Here is an 18,033-nt window from a genome sequence, read left to right on the forward strand (position 1 = left end):
ACCTTTTTGAGAAACTTCAGCAAACTCGCGCCAGAGGACAGTTAGGGTTTTGTTATCAGTATCCGACTGTTCGGGAGCAGAAGAAGCCCTATCGTCCGCCATTACTCGTTTCGATAAACTACAAAAGGAAAAAGACCAAGAAACTTACCGATTCGGTGAGACGGAAGCTTGAGAGTAGGAAGGCGCGAAGAAGACAACAAAGGTTCAAATTCCAGACAGGAAGAATGAAACCTACGAAGACAACGAACCGCTTTTAAAACTCCCGCACGAGTGTTCGGGAATCTGAACGATCGAGATTGATTCAAAATCAACGATCAAGATTGAAAGACGTTTTGAAAGTTTGAACTCACGAATCCGAAATAGGCGTTCGGAAACCGTCGCTTGGATGACGTGAGCCACGACAGATCAACTGCAACGAGATATGTGGCCTTACACTCACAACGCTCGAGGAAAAGTGACCACCGCATTAAATGTGATATGACATTTAATGAAGCACGCAGAGATCATCACCCGACGACGAACCCGAGTTAAAAACCAAGCCCTCGGGATCGACCGAACGCTTGGTCTCGGGGGCTCGTGATATGGAGAGGTTATGATCAGACCGGGTTCATACCTGGTCCGACCCTCGACCCCGGTCGAGACTGAGAAAACCGAATCGCTCCCGAGCGAACCGGATCCGGAAGATGGTTTGCTGAAGAAGAAAGCTTATTCGGCTGCAAGCGTGCCCTAATCTTACTTATGGATTAGGGTAATCACCCTAATGAGGGCAGACTCAAACTGACAGCTGCGGATAATTATTATCGAAGGGATAACCATCGCATAACCTAAAGGTTATCTCAGGAGTCCTCTACTAGCCCAAACTAGTAGAAGTCTATCGCTCAACGGATCTCACTGATAAGATCCAACGACTACCCGAAGAAGGCTCAAGTGCATCCAACGAAGGAGATTCGAAGGTACACTCTATATAAACCTCACTACAATACAAGGTGAGGGACGGATCAATCGATCAAAAAGAATACTATCTGAGACTCAGGTTCAGATACATACTAATAGACCTAAACTATCAGCGATCTGCTATCTAGATCACCTTTCCCAGTTCTTCATTCCTTAGCTCTGTGCTTCTAGCAGAGCCGTTTGTGATTAAGTTCATCAACTGACTTAGCCTTCGGAGGTGGACTCCCGACCCCAGCGGTCGGGCCACATCTGACGCTTTCGTTTTGCAGAACATCACGTGGAGATCCAAGGGCTGAGCAGATTTTGGACGCATCACATATTAATGTGTTTCCCTTTTTACCAAAAAAAAAAAAAAAGTGTTTCCTTAATCTCCCCCAGTCAACCCTAATTATCCTATTTCCCATGTGATTAAAAAAAATAAATGGAAAGCAAAATTATGAGATCTGACCAAATTATGGGTGTCAAAACTTCGTTGACCACGCAAACCAATTTTGAAAATAGTTCCATTCATGGGAAGGCTAACGTATGTTGACTTCCAAAGATCCGAGCAATATTCTCTTGATGTTCCTTTTTTTTCTTTTTCAATTTACTTATTTCATAGCTTTAATGTTTTCAATTTCCTCAAGCATAAGACTGGTTTTTTTTTTCATCCGGTATTAAAATTTATTATTGAATTATTTTTTTGAACTGAAATTTATCTAGATTAGTTTATGCACATCTCCACTATATCATTAGGCAATAACTTTACATATATAATTTAAATATATGATAATGTTTGTCAAGTGAACCAATTCTTGAGATTAAAATTATTTTATAATTAATCTAGATTTTGGAGTTCTAACTTGTAAGTCACAAATATTTAAATGGGGATAAATCAAAGTCATACATAAGTTATGGATTTGGTGTCAAATGAAAGGTTGAGGTGTGCCCTCACTTGCAGTCATGGGAGTAGCTCATGGGGGAAGCTCAAACAATGACCTGATGATATACAGAGACTGAAATGGCTTTAGATTTTGGCCCCTTAAGGTTTTCGACAAATCAATGTTAGACCGGAATGGGCCGAACCAAGGGGTTTGATACCCGAAATTGCAAGTTTGCAACGTTGTTCTGTATTTTTATGTCTTTAAATAAAATAAAAAAGGAAACAAAACAATCCCCACAAGAAGCCTCGATTCAAATACGTACGCGGCTTGCCTTCTGGTTTCGATGACTTGCTCTTCAGACTACGCTAGAGGTTGCCCTTCTCCTTGTTCTTCTTCTTCTCCTCCTCCTGTTGCTTCCCAAGCATAGATTAGCATTTCGCAAACGCTTTCGGGATTTGGAGTTCCTTTTTATAGTTGACATTAGGAGTAATTCTTTCTTTGCAGAACAAGTAACCTCTACCTCTGGCTCGGAGGCAGAAACCCTTATCAAATTCTCCTCTCCGTTGTTACTTTTGTGTTGTGTTTGAAGAAACCCTAATAGTAATGGCTCTGAGAACTGCAAATATGGAGCGACAGAGTCACGGAGGAATGTGGAAGAGAGGCGAAACAATTGGGCGTGGGAGCTTCGGTACTGTTTCTTTGGCTATGGCTAAACACAAGTCCAAGAAGCGTCGAGGGCATTTTCCGCATTTAATAGCTGTGAAATGGGCTGAAGTTTCCAGCTCTGGAACGCTTCAGAAGGAGAGAGAGATACTCACTAAGCTTCAAGGATGCCCTTACATTCTGCGATGTTACGGCGATGAAATCACTACTGGGAATGGTGAGTTAACCTACAATGTCTTGCTGGAGTATGCTTCTGGAGGAACCCTATATTCTCGAATTAAGAATTCCCATGGTGGATTGTCTGAAGCCAAGGTTAGGCGCTACACTCGCTCGATTCTTCAGGGTCTTGATCACATTCACGCCCATGGTTATGTTCATTGCGATATCAAACCTCAAAATATTCTGCTTGTGCCTTGTTCTTCTTCTTCTGGAGGTACTCATACTGATTATGTTGCTAAGATTGCTGATTTTGGGTCTGCCAAGAATATTGTTAGGGAACGGAGGAAGATGAAGGACTTCCGTTCATTGTCTCTGAGAGGAACCCCTCTTTATATGTCGCCTGAATCTGTTTCCGGTAAGGAGCAGGCAGCCCCCTCGGATATATGGGCTCTTGGGTGTGTAGTGGTGGAGATGATCACTGGCAAGCCAGCTTGGAATTGCGACCCTGACATGGATGTTGATCAGCTTCTGTCTCGGATTGGCTTCGGCAGGGAATTACCTGAAACCCCTAGTAATTTGTCAAAAGAAGGGAAGGATTTCTTGAAGAGATGTTTTGTGAGAACTAGCATGTTTAGATGGACAGCAGCAATGCTTTTGCTACACCCCTTCGTATCAGAGGATACTGATGATATCGAAGAAGTTGAGAGCACTCAAACTGCTCCAGAACTGGCTTATCATTCAAAGGTTAAATTGGTGGGTAGTTCTGTGGAAGAACCTGAATTGGGAGATCGAAAGAGGAGGAGGATCAGTGGCTCTGATAAATCTTCTGCTGCTGATGATGGAATGGAACCAGTATCCAAGGCTTCACCCACTACGAGGCAGCAGGATTGCAGTTCAATTAGAAGATCTGCTGCAGCTTCTTAACGTTGAATTGTGCCATATTATTGGAATTTTAGTGAACTGTCTGTGAACATAAAAAATCTGTAAGAAGAATTGATCACTGAGAGTGACACTGACTATTAGTAGGCTGGCTAACTTGTCTGTAGGGATGGATATTGTTTTACATTCTTTAGCTTGGTTGCATTGGTTCTGGGAAATTGTAATCTTGGTTATAGACACAGGGGATCCTCATGTAATCAAGCTCACAGATGGTATAAACTCTGGTGTTTATACGTGTAAACAAACACCTGTTCTTTAACACTCTAATGCAATATTTTCTTAGAATTTCTTTATTCTGTCCATGTTGTTGTTCTATCGTTATCAAATATTTTTGGTAGCAAACTTTTCTATAATCCTGTAAGTAACATTATGAATAAAAGATATCTTGCACAACGAATTGGGTACTGCAGATGTTTTTTCAAGTTCATGGGTTTGGTAGAGGATTGGAAGGACATCTAATTTCACTGTGGAGTAGATCAGTATGCACAAAGGGTCTGAAAGTTTGGCCTCACTTCCCATGCCTTCAGACATGAGTTGATGAGTACACATTGGTGTATGCTCTGGCCTGCACTATTTTACATTTTTTACTACCAAAGCCCAACTATCTGCTTGGATGAGTTAATTATCTAGTGTCATTCAATCACTCCAGGGACATGGCGCAATTAACTCGTTCTAATTCTGGAGGAACATTCTTTTCAATCTCCAGCCCAGGCAGACGTGATGAACCAAACATGAAGAGGCCGATCAACCCTCTAAACTGGTGAGTTTCGTTTTTCTGAAAGTTTCCATTTGCAGATTGATTGGGGTGGTTTCACTAGCCAGTCAAAACAAGACTTAGTCCCCAAACATGTTTCAGTACCAAATCTGGGTTTCAGTATTTTGCAATGTAACTTGGCACCTTTCCTTATAATCACTTTTGTGTTTTTATGTCACAAGCTATTCAATTACATGGTAAAATTACAGCCTCTCTAGACAAGTGACTCACTCTATGAGTTCTTCATCATCTGTTGGAAGATCTGTAAGAATCAGATCCTATCTGTGACAAGAATGATGACCTTAGGGTCTGTTTGGTTGTGTGAATCCAGGGATTTGAGGGATTCACGAATCGATTTTTTAATCCTGTTTGGTTGGAAAACATGGGGCGACTCATGAATCCAGCCATTTCAAAATAAAGAGTAAAAACATGAATGAGTTGAGTCCAGGGTTTTAGGTGAAATGAGTGGAATGGACCCTACCTATAAAAGGAGGTAAATGAGCGGATTCACATTTGACGGAACGACTCTTCACTCTTGAACAGCTCCTTTGTCTGAAACGATTCTTCTCTCGCAAACGACTCCTCTTCTCTCTGGAACGCCTCCTCTCTGGAAAGCCTCTTCTCTCTGGAACGACTCGTCTTCTCTCTGGAACGCCTCTTCTCTTTCGATCGGCTCTTCTCTCTCAAACGGCTCTTCTCTCTCAACAGCAATCTCGAACAGTCTTCGACTCTTGAAGGTGAGTTGAAGAGTTAAAGTTTGTTGTTCTTATTCAACTCTTGAAGTGTGGTTTAATTTTCTATTTGTTTTTTTTCTTCCATTTCTCCGATATTTTTTCTCCAGTAGGGTTTGGAGCTACATTTTCTTGCTGAAGGTGTTGGTCGGCTTCGTTCTCTGAAGCTTGAAGATGAGCTTAGCTGTTGTTCTTCATTTTTTATTTTTTTTGGTCTTCTATTTATCTGACGTATCTCTGGTAGGGTTTTGGAGCATAAAGAGTTTATTCTTGGACCGGCACAAAACGAGTTTTTTCTTCAAGCAAATCAGAGGTACAAATTGTGCTTCTTCTTTGTCTTCTTCTCCCTGCTGTTATTCAAGTTTATTATCTTCGAGAAATCAAAGGTACAGAATGCTTGAGTAAATTCTGTATATTATGGGTTGAACAAATGCAATGGTTAATGCTTCTATTGTTCTTCAGTGAAAGAAATAATTGAATTTGATCTCAGTTTTTTCCAGCAAAAGAGTTTAATTTGCTTTATTTTTCACATGAATCACCCAGTGTTAAAATAGGAACCCCATTTTTATTCACCCAATGGCACTCGGCTACTATACAAGAAAAGGAAAAAAGAATGAACCAGCGCAGACCTGGTTGCAGCAACAAATATTGTTATGCATATCATATTTGATATGAAAAAGGAATGAATGAGTTTCTGCTCTGGTCTATGTTCATGGTTATCTATCTCAAATATGTATTCATATGCAGGGTCTCCTAGTTTTTATTTCTATTGGGATTTTTTTATTTGTTATTCACTTTTTTTTCTTCCCACTAGACCTTTGGGAGTGGGTGGGGCTGTCCTTCAGAAGATCTTGGGGAAAAAGAAATCAGCCTCTTATGGGGGGAAAGGAAATCAGCCTCTTACAAGTACAGGAACTTAAATATACAATAACATTAAGACTATATAAGTGTTCTTTATGGTATTATGAACCCTTGGAAAAAGAAGCTATAAATGAACTTTCCTGTGTTGATCTTTTTCATGTTTATATACAACAATATGCGATCCACAATTCAGAACTAGAAACCTTAAAATATGCTACAGTTTTACACAGTTGTCAAATGCCCCTGCAGGGTGAAGTTTATGAAAGAAACCACTGGGAGGGACAGTTGTTGCAGCATTTTTGTAGTTAGAAAGTTCAATTGATTTTCCATGTTGATTTTCATTTCTCCAGACATTGTTGATCTTATGCCATGATTTGTTACTCTTCAAAGTAATAATATGATGTCTTCATGGCCATTTAACTTTTTGCACTATTACACTAGTGGATGCAGACCACTCTCAGAGGCTGCTGTTGTGACTCTGGCATTTCACTAGTCATAGAATCAACTCTAGTTTCTCTTGAGGGTACTTCGACCATCGGACATTATTGATCTTTTAATATTCCTAGTTTCCTACTGCATGAAAAACAAATGACTTATGCCCTCAACTCATTCTTCAAAAAAAACATCTAACACCATTCCTGGAGTGATTTAAGTGAAAGTTGGGCAATTGGACTGAGTCCCATAATTTGCTACTTAGTTTCCAACCTTGTCAATTTCTTTTTTGTTATCACTATAAAGCAGAAGGCACAAGATATTGATTCGTCTTTACTGATTACTAGTACAGGGTAGGAAGCTTGATATCTGGGTAAGCAAAGAGGAAAAAACCCCATTTCTCTAGTCAAATGCAGATTCAATTTGTAATCTGTTTTACATGCTGTGTTCTTTGTTTATTAGTTGTATTCAAGAAGTTCTTTGTCTATTAGTTGTATCCTTTTGAATATCAGTGATCAAATCTCTGGTGTTGAATAGTAGCAAATCTACCACGGATCAGCTGCCTGAAAACACCAGAAGTTGTCGCTGATGATAACCTATGGCCCCATCATTCTATTGCAAACACAAGTGATGGATGCATGCCTTGTTAAAGAACCCCTCCACATGGGCTTCCCAGGGATAGAAGCTAGGGCATTACGTCTCTGTTTACCAAAAAGAAAAATAATGTGTGTCATCTTAAGCTTGAAAAACTAGACTTCAATGTAATACAATAGTTTACCAAAAAAAAAAAAAAAATGTAATACAATAATGGAAAAAAATTTGAGTGATATGGTCGAAATATCGCTCGAAATGTCTACAAAATCTGAAACCGAAACGAAATGTCTTCAAATTAATGTATATGAGAATTGAGACACCATATTGCAATTATGGTGTTGAATTAATTCTTTTTTCTATTGATTATGTAATTTTATTGTATTTAATATATATTAAATAATTAAAAAAACTAATTAATTTATGTTTTAAATTTAAAAATAGCAGAGTATTAGTGGAAGCATGCATGCAATTTTTGGTGCATGTTGTGGATATTTTTAAGATAGTTTGTGTGTATTTTATATATTTTAAAATTACTTATATATTAAAAAATACGTATATATATATATATATATATATATATATATATATATATATATATATATATATATATATATATATATATATAAAAATAGGAGGTTATTATTAGAAGCATGTATGTCATTTTTGGAGCATATTGTGGAGCTTTTCAAGATACTTAGTGTGTATTTCTTGTATCAGACACTCTCTTTTAAAGATGTTAGACATAGCTTGGCAACATGGAAGGCCACTCACAGCTGATAGGAGGAAAAGCGAGTGTAATTACTGCAAGAAACAAATAAGAGGAGGTGGGGCCACTAGATTGAAGGTGCATTTAGCTAGTGGCAACAGGGATGTAACAAGGTGCCTGTAAAGGTCAAGAGGGCAATGGCCTCATATATTAGTGGTGGAAAGCAAAAGAGGAAAGAGAAGAGAACATAGAGGGATGAGTTCGAGGATGCCTGCTTAGATGACTTTCCAGATCCTGAGGATTATGGTATGGATGAGCCAGGAGAGAGTGACCCTGATCTAGAGGCCGATCAGCTGAGGAGGGCGATGATGATGAGTAGGGAGCAATAAAGGATTGATTGTCACATCCTCCCAGCCGGTACCCTAACTAGCATACCCGAGAGTGTGATCCACAGCCCTAAAGATCAAGTTTAGGAACGATCATATCCATTTCGCACAACAACATAATTAAAAGCAAGAACAAATCATAATGTTCAAGTAATTTATAATAAAAGTCAAGAAAGGATCTCAGAAGGATCACTATAGAATATCAGAGTGCGGAATAACAAGATACCAAATCAAAAGACAACTGTAAAGTATAGCGGAAATATACCCTACAAACACATGCGGAAGGTAAATCGAAATCTAAATAAGGCTCTAAGCTAATACAAGTAAAGTAAAAGATAAGTCTAGAAGAAACAAAAGAAATCTAATCCACATCTTTAGTCAGCTCTTCTTCTCCTTCAATCTTCATCTTCTTCACCTTGCGCTTCCTTATATGGACCGTCAAAGAAATCCGAACCTGTAGAGAAGTCTAACAACAGATTGTACAAAAAAAGGAATGAGTTTCGAAAGAAACTCAGTAAGGCAAGTTAATCCATAACAACATAAATAACATGGAAGCAAACCATAACAAGATGCAATGCAATATGAAACAAGTAATGTATGTATGCATCTAAACTCTATGTATGCTGGTCTCTATGGCAGACATGCTTTAAGTCATAGCACCGTACTTCTTAGGGAAAGTCCGCTCACACCCTTAACCATTTAAGATATCTTGGGTTCCCTCAACCATTCAAGATATCTTGGGCAGCCGGTTGGTAATGGGTCCTGCATCCCTCAGGACAAACCATGGCAAGGGTTAAGTCAACACACTCTCTCACAACCATTTGGCATAAGTACCGGCGCATGTCAGGGAAAAAACTAGCCCAATGCAAGTCATCTACTCAGTTACATCAACTCAGGTCCAGATACTTCCATTCCTCGCCCCGGGCGATCCTTTCCGATATCCTTTCCACTAGAGTCACGGATATTACTCACCGGACTCATCAACCCTATTGGTTATCCACATATGGTAAACGGGAAGCTCTCATGTCCTCTCACGGATATAACTCACCGGTCTCGAGCGCCCATGAGCCCAAGTCCAGCCATATGCAACCCTCCAATAAATGGCCCCCACAATGTGATTCCCGTCCTCTCACGGATATAACTCACCGGTCTTGAGCGCCCGTGAATCCCCATTGCTACCAAGGGTCGTTCGGTCTCAATACCCTTCCGAATCGGGTTTGATATAACAGGGGTATATCCTAGCCAAACACTGCTAGACATCCCTAGGTATGACAACCATTGATTAGGGAAAGCGTCGATGGGCATCTTCGGAGAACATCCCATACTATTCCCTCCGATGTCCAAGGACAGAAGCATTAAAAGGATACTCCCCAATCCCAAGCCAAACTTAAACAAATACATTCAGATCAGTCATGACATACACAACCAGTAGTTCATCATATAAAAGAGAATGTAAAAGCAAAATCAGATTAAGCAGTAATAAGTAATTCATATAACATGAATAATGAAAAAGATGATATAAACAAGTGCTACTGTTCTCACAGTAGGAGATCAGAATTAAAGTACAACAACAGTAGGTAATCTCATAGTTTCACAAAGTAGAAACCAGAGAACAAGTAATCTATGCAATTAAGGAAATAACTGTCCTTACCTTGATTATCGCCGAAGATAATCCAAAGATCAAAGAGAGAGACACCAAACATGGCAAATAAACCCCTAACAAGCATAGATACAACATTAGGAGAGATACCTAAAAGATCAGAGAGCAAACGAATCAAATTGAGCGAAAATTGAAGCTACTGACTTCATTGGTCGATTGCCTTGGTCTACTAACCCAGTCGACCAATCGAGTCAGTACGGAATAGTGAAAACTGTTTTGGCCATAACTTCTTCGTTTGAAGTCGGATTTATCCGAAATTCGAAGGGGAAATTCCTAGGATGTATTAGAATCATATGGGAAGATAAAATCATCAAGTCATGGTAAAAATATGGGTTCTTGATTTGACCCAAGAAATTAGGGTTTCAACCTTTATGGCTCTCATGAAAAGGTTATGATCACGGAAATATAGGGAATGATTGTTATCAAGAAAATAACAAGAAATCATAGAAATTCTGGTTTAGGTTAATAGAAACATTATGGGAAGATTAAATCATCAAGTCATGGTCAAAAGATGGGTTCTTGATCTAACCCAAGAAATTAGGGTTTCAACCTTATGGTTCCCATAATAAGGTTATGATCACGGAAAGAGAGGGAATGATTGTTATCAAGAAAATAACAAGAAATCATAGGAAATCTAGTTTAGGTTAATAAAAACATTGCCCATGAGGTTGATGACCAAGTACAACCTAACCCTAATGAAGACATGGGGGAGATCTTAGTCCGAAAATCAATCTCAAAAGGTCTATAACAAAGGGGTTAGGGTTTCATCATACATAATCGATGGTTCTCATGGAAAGGTTAGGGGTAATCAAGATTCACCCTAGGGAAAGAGAAACAAAGAATGCACAATCAGAAAAGGTGTTGGGAAGTTTCCAACAGATAAAAGAACATTAGGGTCTCAGATATGGTTACTTCTCATAAGAGTTGGTTACCTCCCATGAGAGTTACCCATAATTAACTCTCACAAAAACAACCCAAGATAGATAAAGGAACATCTCATTAGTATTTCAAAATCAAGAATGGAATCAGGAAGGGTCCACCAATGAGAGAAAATAAGGTTCTCAATTAAAGTGAAAGAAAACAAATTCTAATCATACGATTAGGGATTTACTGACAAGGATCCATGTATCCCACGGAAAGACTAGGGAGAATAAAGATTCACCCTAGGACAAAGAATTTATAATCAAGAAAGGTTTTGGGGAGGGTCCAATGAATTAACATAAATAAAAGGGTTCCCAAATTGGTTAACCTCTCATGAGGGTTACCCAAGAATTTCCCCTCAAAATCTCTCCCTTTTGGCTAGGGTTGAGATCATGACGATGATCATAGATCTCAAAGGATGGAATGAGATCATGGAATAGATGGTAGCAAGGATGCATCATCTTTTTCCTGATCTCAATCAAGAACAAGAACGAAGAAAGAATAATTTAGAAATCCTAATTAGGTTAAACATGGATCATGAAGAAAATATAGTATGGTTAAGGATAAATAACTAGAATATGAAAGGTTACAGATCTATTAAGGAAAACACATTGATTGGATGTTAACAAGATCAAACTAAGGGTTCTTGGTTTGATCCAAGAAGTTAGGGTTTCATCTTTTTTGGCTTGCAGGAAAAGGTTGAGATCGCAGGAGGGAGGGAATTGATGATAAGCCAATTACAACAAGAAGAATTAAAGAATATTGAATTTAGACCAACCTCCACATTACCCATGAGGTTTCCCTCATATGGGGGTTACCAAAAAGGTTCTCATGATGACCACACAAAGTTAGGGTTTCAAAGGTTAGGGTTTCAAGAATTCAACTGGTTGGGGTTGAGATCATGATGATGAATATAGATCTCAAGGAATAAGTGCAGCATCTTCTTCCTGATCTCAACTAAGAACAGAATTAAAGAAAGAAAATCAGAGATAGAAGAAAGAGTGAGTACACACATACCTTTGCTGCAGGAGGATGAAGATTTCTTCAAGTCTTGTGAGAGATCACCAAGGAATGCAAGGGAATTGATTAGATAAGGGTTCTAACTCGTTCCAGAGGCTTAGGAGGCATAGGAGGCGAAGTAATCCCGAGATTTGGACTTAAATAGAGGAGACAGGACCAAATTAGCAAAAACAAAACTCATTGGTTGATTGGATTGGTCTACTGGTCCAGTCGACCAATGAGTCAACCAATCAAGACAACAAGGTTCAAACAGGGATTCGGAGGGCTATACAAGGTCAAATTGAGTGAGGTTTTCTTCTACGAGTCAATCAAGAAGTCTAGTTTCCAGAAATACTTTCAGATCAAGCATGGGAGTTCATTAGGTCCACCAACTAAGCTCACCTTCTTCGATGCGCAAGCAGGATTTGCCAGACATAGTTCAGCAACTTCGGACAGGGATTTGGAGGGTTATATGGGGTCAAATTGAGTGGGGTTTTCTCCTACAAGTCCATAAAGAAGTCTAGTTTCGGGAAATATATTCAGATTGGGCACAGGAGTTCATTAGGTATCTCAACTAATTCACCCCTATTCGGTGCGCAGATTCAAAACTAACACTGATAATGCTCTCAAGTGAGGGGCATCATCAACAATGTCCATGGGCTTGGGTTCCGACACAAAATCATCAATCAAAAGGGTCTACAAGTAACAAGCTAAGATAAAATCAAGGTCCAACTTTAAGGTGTAACATTTAAACTAACCATTCGTTACCCAAAACAGATAGGGTGCCCTAGCTAGGTTTGGGCTGGATTTCACATTGATGACATGAGGAGGCAACAGAGGTGTGAAACCCAGCCCTAACCTTGACCCGGAAACCTTGTTGTTTGTAGGTCCGATGACCCGAAGTAAAGTAAGAAGTCAGCTTTGGGCCATCCCAGTAGAGGACTTGGTGTCTGGCTTTGAATCCATGAAAGTTGATGATGAGGTTCTATTTATGGAAACTGAATCCTGATGAAGATCTAATTAGTTGATGGACTTGGAGTGCTCTCTATCTTGGTTTGAAGGCATTTCTACCTATTAGGTAAGTCACTTGACTTGTGTGCAAAACCCCTTTAGGTTTGGATTTGATCTGGACCTTCAATTCCCTGTTTTGGCCTTGCTGTCAGCATTGGTCGACTGATTGGTCGACTGGACCAGTCGACCAATTCACTCGACCAATGAGTGCTGTCTTTGGCAATTAGGTTGATTCTTGCTCTATTTAAGTCCAACCTCGAGTCCACTTCGTATTTGCTGCCTCCAAACCCTCTGGAACGAACCAAAGACCTCTGCAAGTCATCTCTCTTGCATCCTTGGTGTTTTCTTGACGGATCTTCGTCGGAACTCTTCTTTTTGCATCAAAAGGTATGTCTACTCTCTCTTTTTCTCCTCCATCTTTGTTTTTCTTTCCTTTTTGAGTTGAGACAGTAGAAGAGATGCTGCATCCTCTGTTGCAAACATCTCTCGAACATGTTCTCATGATCATCCTAAGGATTTAAGGCTAGAACAATGATCTTAACCATGATCATTGCAAGCTTTTGAAGGATTCATGATCAAACCATGATTTAATCTCTGTTAATCTTCTAATCTGAATTCTGATCTCTTTGGATCTTCTTTCATTGATCATGTTAGTGGTTAATGGTTGTGTTTTCTTTCCATGATCCATAATCCATAGAATTCTAGTTGTTCTCTTCTACCTTACTATGTGTTCTTCATGATGCATGATAGTTACATATATGGTAGGTTTTATTTCCTTATTTAGATTTATGCTTCTAAGCCTTATTCCATGAAGACCTATGCATGTTTTCATGTGTTCATTACCGAAAGCAATGATCCATCCTCCTATAGTTCTTGTCCTTGTTTTCTATTTCAAATTCATCAAGATCCATGTTTGAGTTAATTATGGTAACTTTTTGTTTCCTAATTTGGATCTTGATACCTTGATTTGATTAGTGTTTTGAGGTCCCCTATATGCTAGAATACTACTGATGTAGTCTACCCCTTGATTAGTACCCTTTTGAACCACCAAATTCGGATTTCATATCTTAAAACTCTGATTTTATAGGGTTATCGTCGCATTGGTCGACTGATTGGTCGACTGGACCACTCGACCAATCCACTCGACCAATGAGTACAAGCAACTCCAGAATTGGTCATGCTTCGGATGTTTTGATATATTTTCTGTTAGGGATCTTTCCTAATATGTTGTATATACTTGTTTAGGACCTTCTTCTCAAGTTTGCCAAGATCTTACTTGATTTCTTAGGATCCTTTTGCAAGTTATAAAAGGTAAGGATGGTTATTTCCTTAATTACATAGATAGCATGAATCTAGTTTCTATATTTGAATATCATGAATATGTTTCCTAAATTAGATTCTTACAATGATATACTACTGTTGCATAACTTTGATTACAGTAGCATTACTTATTCATATTGAATTGATTCATGTATGATTTACTTACCAATGTTATACAAGTGATTGTAATACTGATTTCTTTCCATATATGTAGTTACCATATATGTGATGATATGAATTGATGCATGTGTATGTTTACGTATGGTTTGGAAAGGAGAGGTGTCCTTTCGACACTTCTGTCCTTGGACTACTACGGGAATATTATGGGATGTTTCCGGAGATGCCCTCTGGACACCTTCCTAAACTGTTGGATGACATATCTAGGATTGTCTAGTAGTGTTTGGCTAGGATGTCCTGTTATGTCGGACCCTAATCGGAGGGGTATTGAGACCGAACGACCCGTGGTAGCAATGGGGATTCATGGGCGCTCAAGACCGGTAACCAACCCGTGAGAGGACAGGAATCACATTGTGGGGGCCATTTATTGGTAGGGTTGCATATGATTAGACTTGGGCTCACGGGCGCTTAAGACCGGTAACCAACCCGTGAGAGGACGTGAGAGCTTCCCGTTTACCATATGTGGATGATCAATAGGGTTGATGAGTCCGTAGTCCGAGTTGGTCGGTGCCATAGGATACGCTGACTCTAGTGTGAAGGATACCGGAAAGGATCGTCAGGGACGAGGAATGGAAGTATCTGGATCTGACTTGATGTAACCAAGTAGAAGACTTGCATTTGGCTAGGTTTTACCCTGACATGCGCCAGTACTTATACCAAATGGTTGTGAGAGAGTGTGTTGACTTAACCCCCGCCAAGGTTTGTCCCGAGGGATGAAGGACCCATTACCAATCGGCTGCTCAAGACCGGTGAAATGATCCGTGAGAGAATCCAAGATATCTTAAATGGTTGAGGATGTGAGTGGACTTTCCTAAAGAGGTACGGTGCTATGACTTAAAGCATGTCTGCCAATAGAGACCAGCATACATAGAGTTAGATTCATTCATTCATTGTTTGTCTCATATCATATTGCATTTATGTTTGTTCGGAATCCGCCATTTATGTTATTATGGATTTTAATCGCCTTACCGGGTTTCTTTGAAACTCATTCCTTTATTGTACAATGTTGTTAGACTATCCTGCAGTACCGAGTATTATGACGGTCCCTATGAAGAAGCTCAAGGCGAAGAGACATATCTCCAGGAAGGTGATTGCGGTTACCACAATTACTCTGAAGATCCCGCGAGTGGTTATGCTCCGTACGATGCTTAGTCCGACCATTGAGTGGAAGCGTCCTTGTGCTATTTATGAGATCTATACCTACAAGGATGTCGTCTATAAAGTGGAGAATAATTTAGTTACCCAATGTACTTGCTACTGGGATTAGATTTTGTCTAGTTTATTCTTTAGAGCTACTTTTCCGCTGGATGTAAAGTGGGATTTTTGCTTCACTTTACTTATCTGTTTGATACTCTGATTATATCTATTATTCTGATTCATTTATGATTCATTCTTTCATTATTGGATCTATGATTTATCTTCCGCACTCTTGTTATGATTGTTCATGATTATGTTATTGTTTATGTGGGAGGTTGATCACTCGATACCTGATCTTCGGGCTGTGGATCACACTCTCGGGTATGCCAGATAGGGTACCGGCTGGGAGGGCGTGACAAGAGGGGTCTAGGTTGTGGGTCCTATAGAGAGCCAGTAGGTATGGGAGGCACAGGTGGCTCCCAAGTCCCTATGAGGAGGACTCAGAGTGTGAGGCAGGAGGCTCCTATCCCATGGGCCCCTACAAGGGGTCAAGCTTCGTCAGCACATCCTACAGATCTAGATCTTGAGATTCTTCGCAATGATCCGACCCTATTTGCGAGGCCTGAGCATAAACAGAGAAAGTTGAAGCACTTATGGGGAAGTGTGAAGGAAAAAGTGGGGATGGCTTTCTCCAAATGGGTTTATACCATAGTATTCCAGCACATACAGCCCAGGGGCCCTACTATAGAGATATGATTGAGGAGATAGGCAGGGTTGGGAGTGGTGTACAGGGCCCCACTCCATATGAGATATATAATGTGTATTTGCCTAAGCATAAAGAGGATTTAAATGAATACATTAAGGGATTAAAGCCCATGTGGAATCATTATGGAGTGACTGTGATGGCTGATGGTTGGATTGGTCCTATTAGACAGTCTATCATCAATTTCATGTTGAATTGTGATGGGAGGACAATGTTCCTCAAGTCAGTAGATGCATCTGGTGAGAAGAAGGATGCAAAATACATTTACAAATTATTGTAGCAAGTGATGAAGGAGGTTGGAGTGGAAAATGTGATTCAAATTGTGACTGATAATGGCTCCAACTACAAGAAAGCTAGGTTGAAGATGCAGGAGAACTCCAGGTATCTAAACATATAGTATTAATTTTCATTTGTAAATACTAAATACATATATTTACATTACACATATACATGTACACTTTATAACTTTGTATTGATGGCTTGATGCCTTGATGGATGGATAGAGATAACCTCATTTGGACTCCATGTGCTGCTCACTGCCCTTGACTTAATGTTGAAGGACATCGGAAAGGTCAGCTTATGAAGAATACCATGGAGCAAGCCCGACAAGTTAGCACCTTCATCTATTACCACACCTATGCATTAAGGATGATGAGAGACAAGTGTCAGGGTGAGTTAGTGAGGCCAGGCATAACCAGATTTGCTACTAATTGGATAGCATTGCAAAGCTTTGAGAGTAAGAAAATTGGCCTTAGGAGCATGTTTGCATCAGAGGAGTGGTTTAACTAGGAGGGTTCTTCATCGCGGGAGAAAGGAGAGCACAGTTGACCATACTCGATGAGACTTTCTGGCACAATGTGAGGATAGTAGTGAAGATGCTTGAGCTTGTGGTGCATGTGTTGAGGATGGTAGATCAGCAAAGAAAACCTACTCTACCACACATATTTGCTGCAGTAGAGAGGATGAGGTAGCAAGTTGCTTAGGTCCACCCACACGGCAATAAGAGAGTCCTCCAAATCATCGACATTTGATAGGAGTCTATGTTGCAACATCCACTGCATAAGGCTGGTGAGTTGTTAAGTCTAGTATTTAATTTAATTTTCATTATGTTATGTTATCACACATTCACACTATTAAGCATTAACTATTCCCTTTTATGACATACTTTTTCTTACACAGCATACTATTTAAATCCCAAGTACCATTACAAGGACAATCTTGGAATGAGGCAAGATTTGATCGATGCAGTCCAAACTGCAGTGGAGAAGTTGGAACCAGATCCAGCTAAACAAGCAATCATCCTTATGGAGGTGAGATAGTGATTTGAATAATTTGATATTCACAATTCATAGTTTTATACTAAGTCATTAACATAGTGAGTAGTAACTAGTAACTAGTAACTAGTTATTTTTTTTTTCTCTTTATATATTAGATAAAGGCATTTAGGGATGCACTGGGAGCTTCGGTCGTTTTGTGGCCGTATCGGAATGGGAATCCGCCCCTGCAGGTAAGTTCATTCATTTATTTCATTATACATTTAATTATTATATTCTATCTTTAATTTAGTTATTTAAGTATTAAAATGACTTGGAATCTATGTTTGTTGTAGTTGAGTGGTGGTTGCAATTTGGACGTGATTTACACTACTTGAGTAGGATTGCAAGCAAAGTGCTCTCCCAAACATGTTCTACCACTGGTTGTAAGCGAAATTAGAGCACCTTCAGCCTCATTCACTCGAAGAGGCGCAACCGATTGGGTGTGAAGCGTCTAGAGGACCTTGTCTACATACACTATAATATGAGACTGAGAGAGGATCATATTAGACAGGGGATGGACAGAGACAGTACCAATATCGAGTTAGCCGATATATTTGAGATAGATGATGATGATAACCCAGTTGTTGACTGGATCAGGGACGTGGAGAGTCATTGTTGGATGAGGAGGGAGGATGTCCCAGCAAACAGATTGCAAAGGATGGGGGCTGATGTGGAAGACTTCATGGC

General features: G+C 39.6%; 1 pseudogene; it reads left to right on the forward strand.

The window, feature by feature from the left end:
- Positions 1 to 2,148: 2,148 nt before the first annotated feature.
- LOC149028948 (mitogen-activated protein kinase kinase kinase 20 pseudogene) lies at positions 2,149 to 3,940 on the forward strand (annotated as a pseudogene).
- The last annotated feature ends 14,093 nt before the right edge of the window (positions 3,941 to 18,033 follow it).

Source organism: Hakea prostrata, chromosome 1 (genome assembly GCF_041222555.1).
Source record: "Hakea prostrata isolate BN-2017 chromosome 1, UWA_Hpros_2, whole genome shotgun sequence".
In the NCBI taxonomy this organism is placed as follows: Eukaryota; Viridiplantae; Streptophyta; class Magnoliopsida; order Proteales; family Proteaceae; genus Hakea; species Hakea prostrata.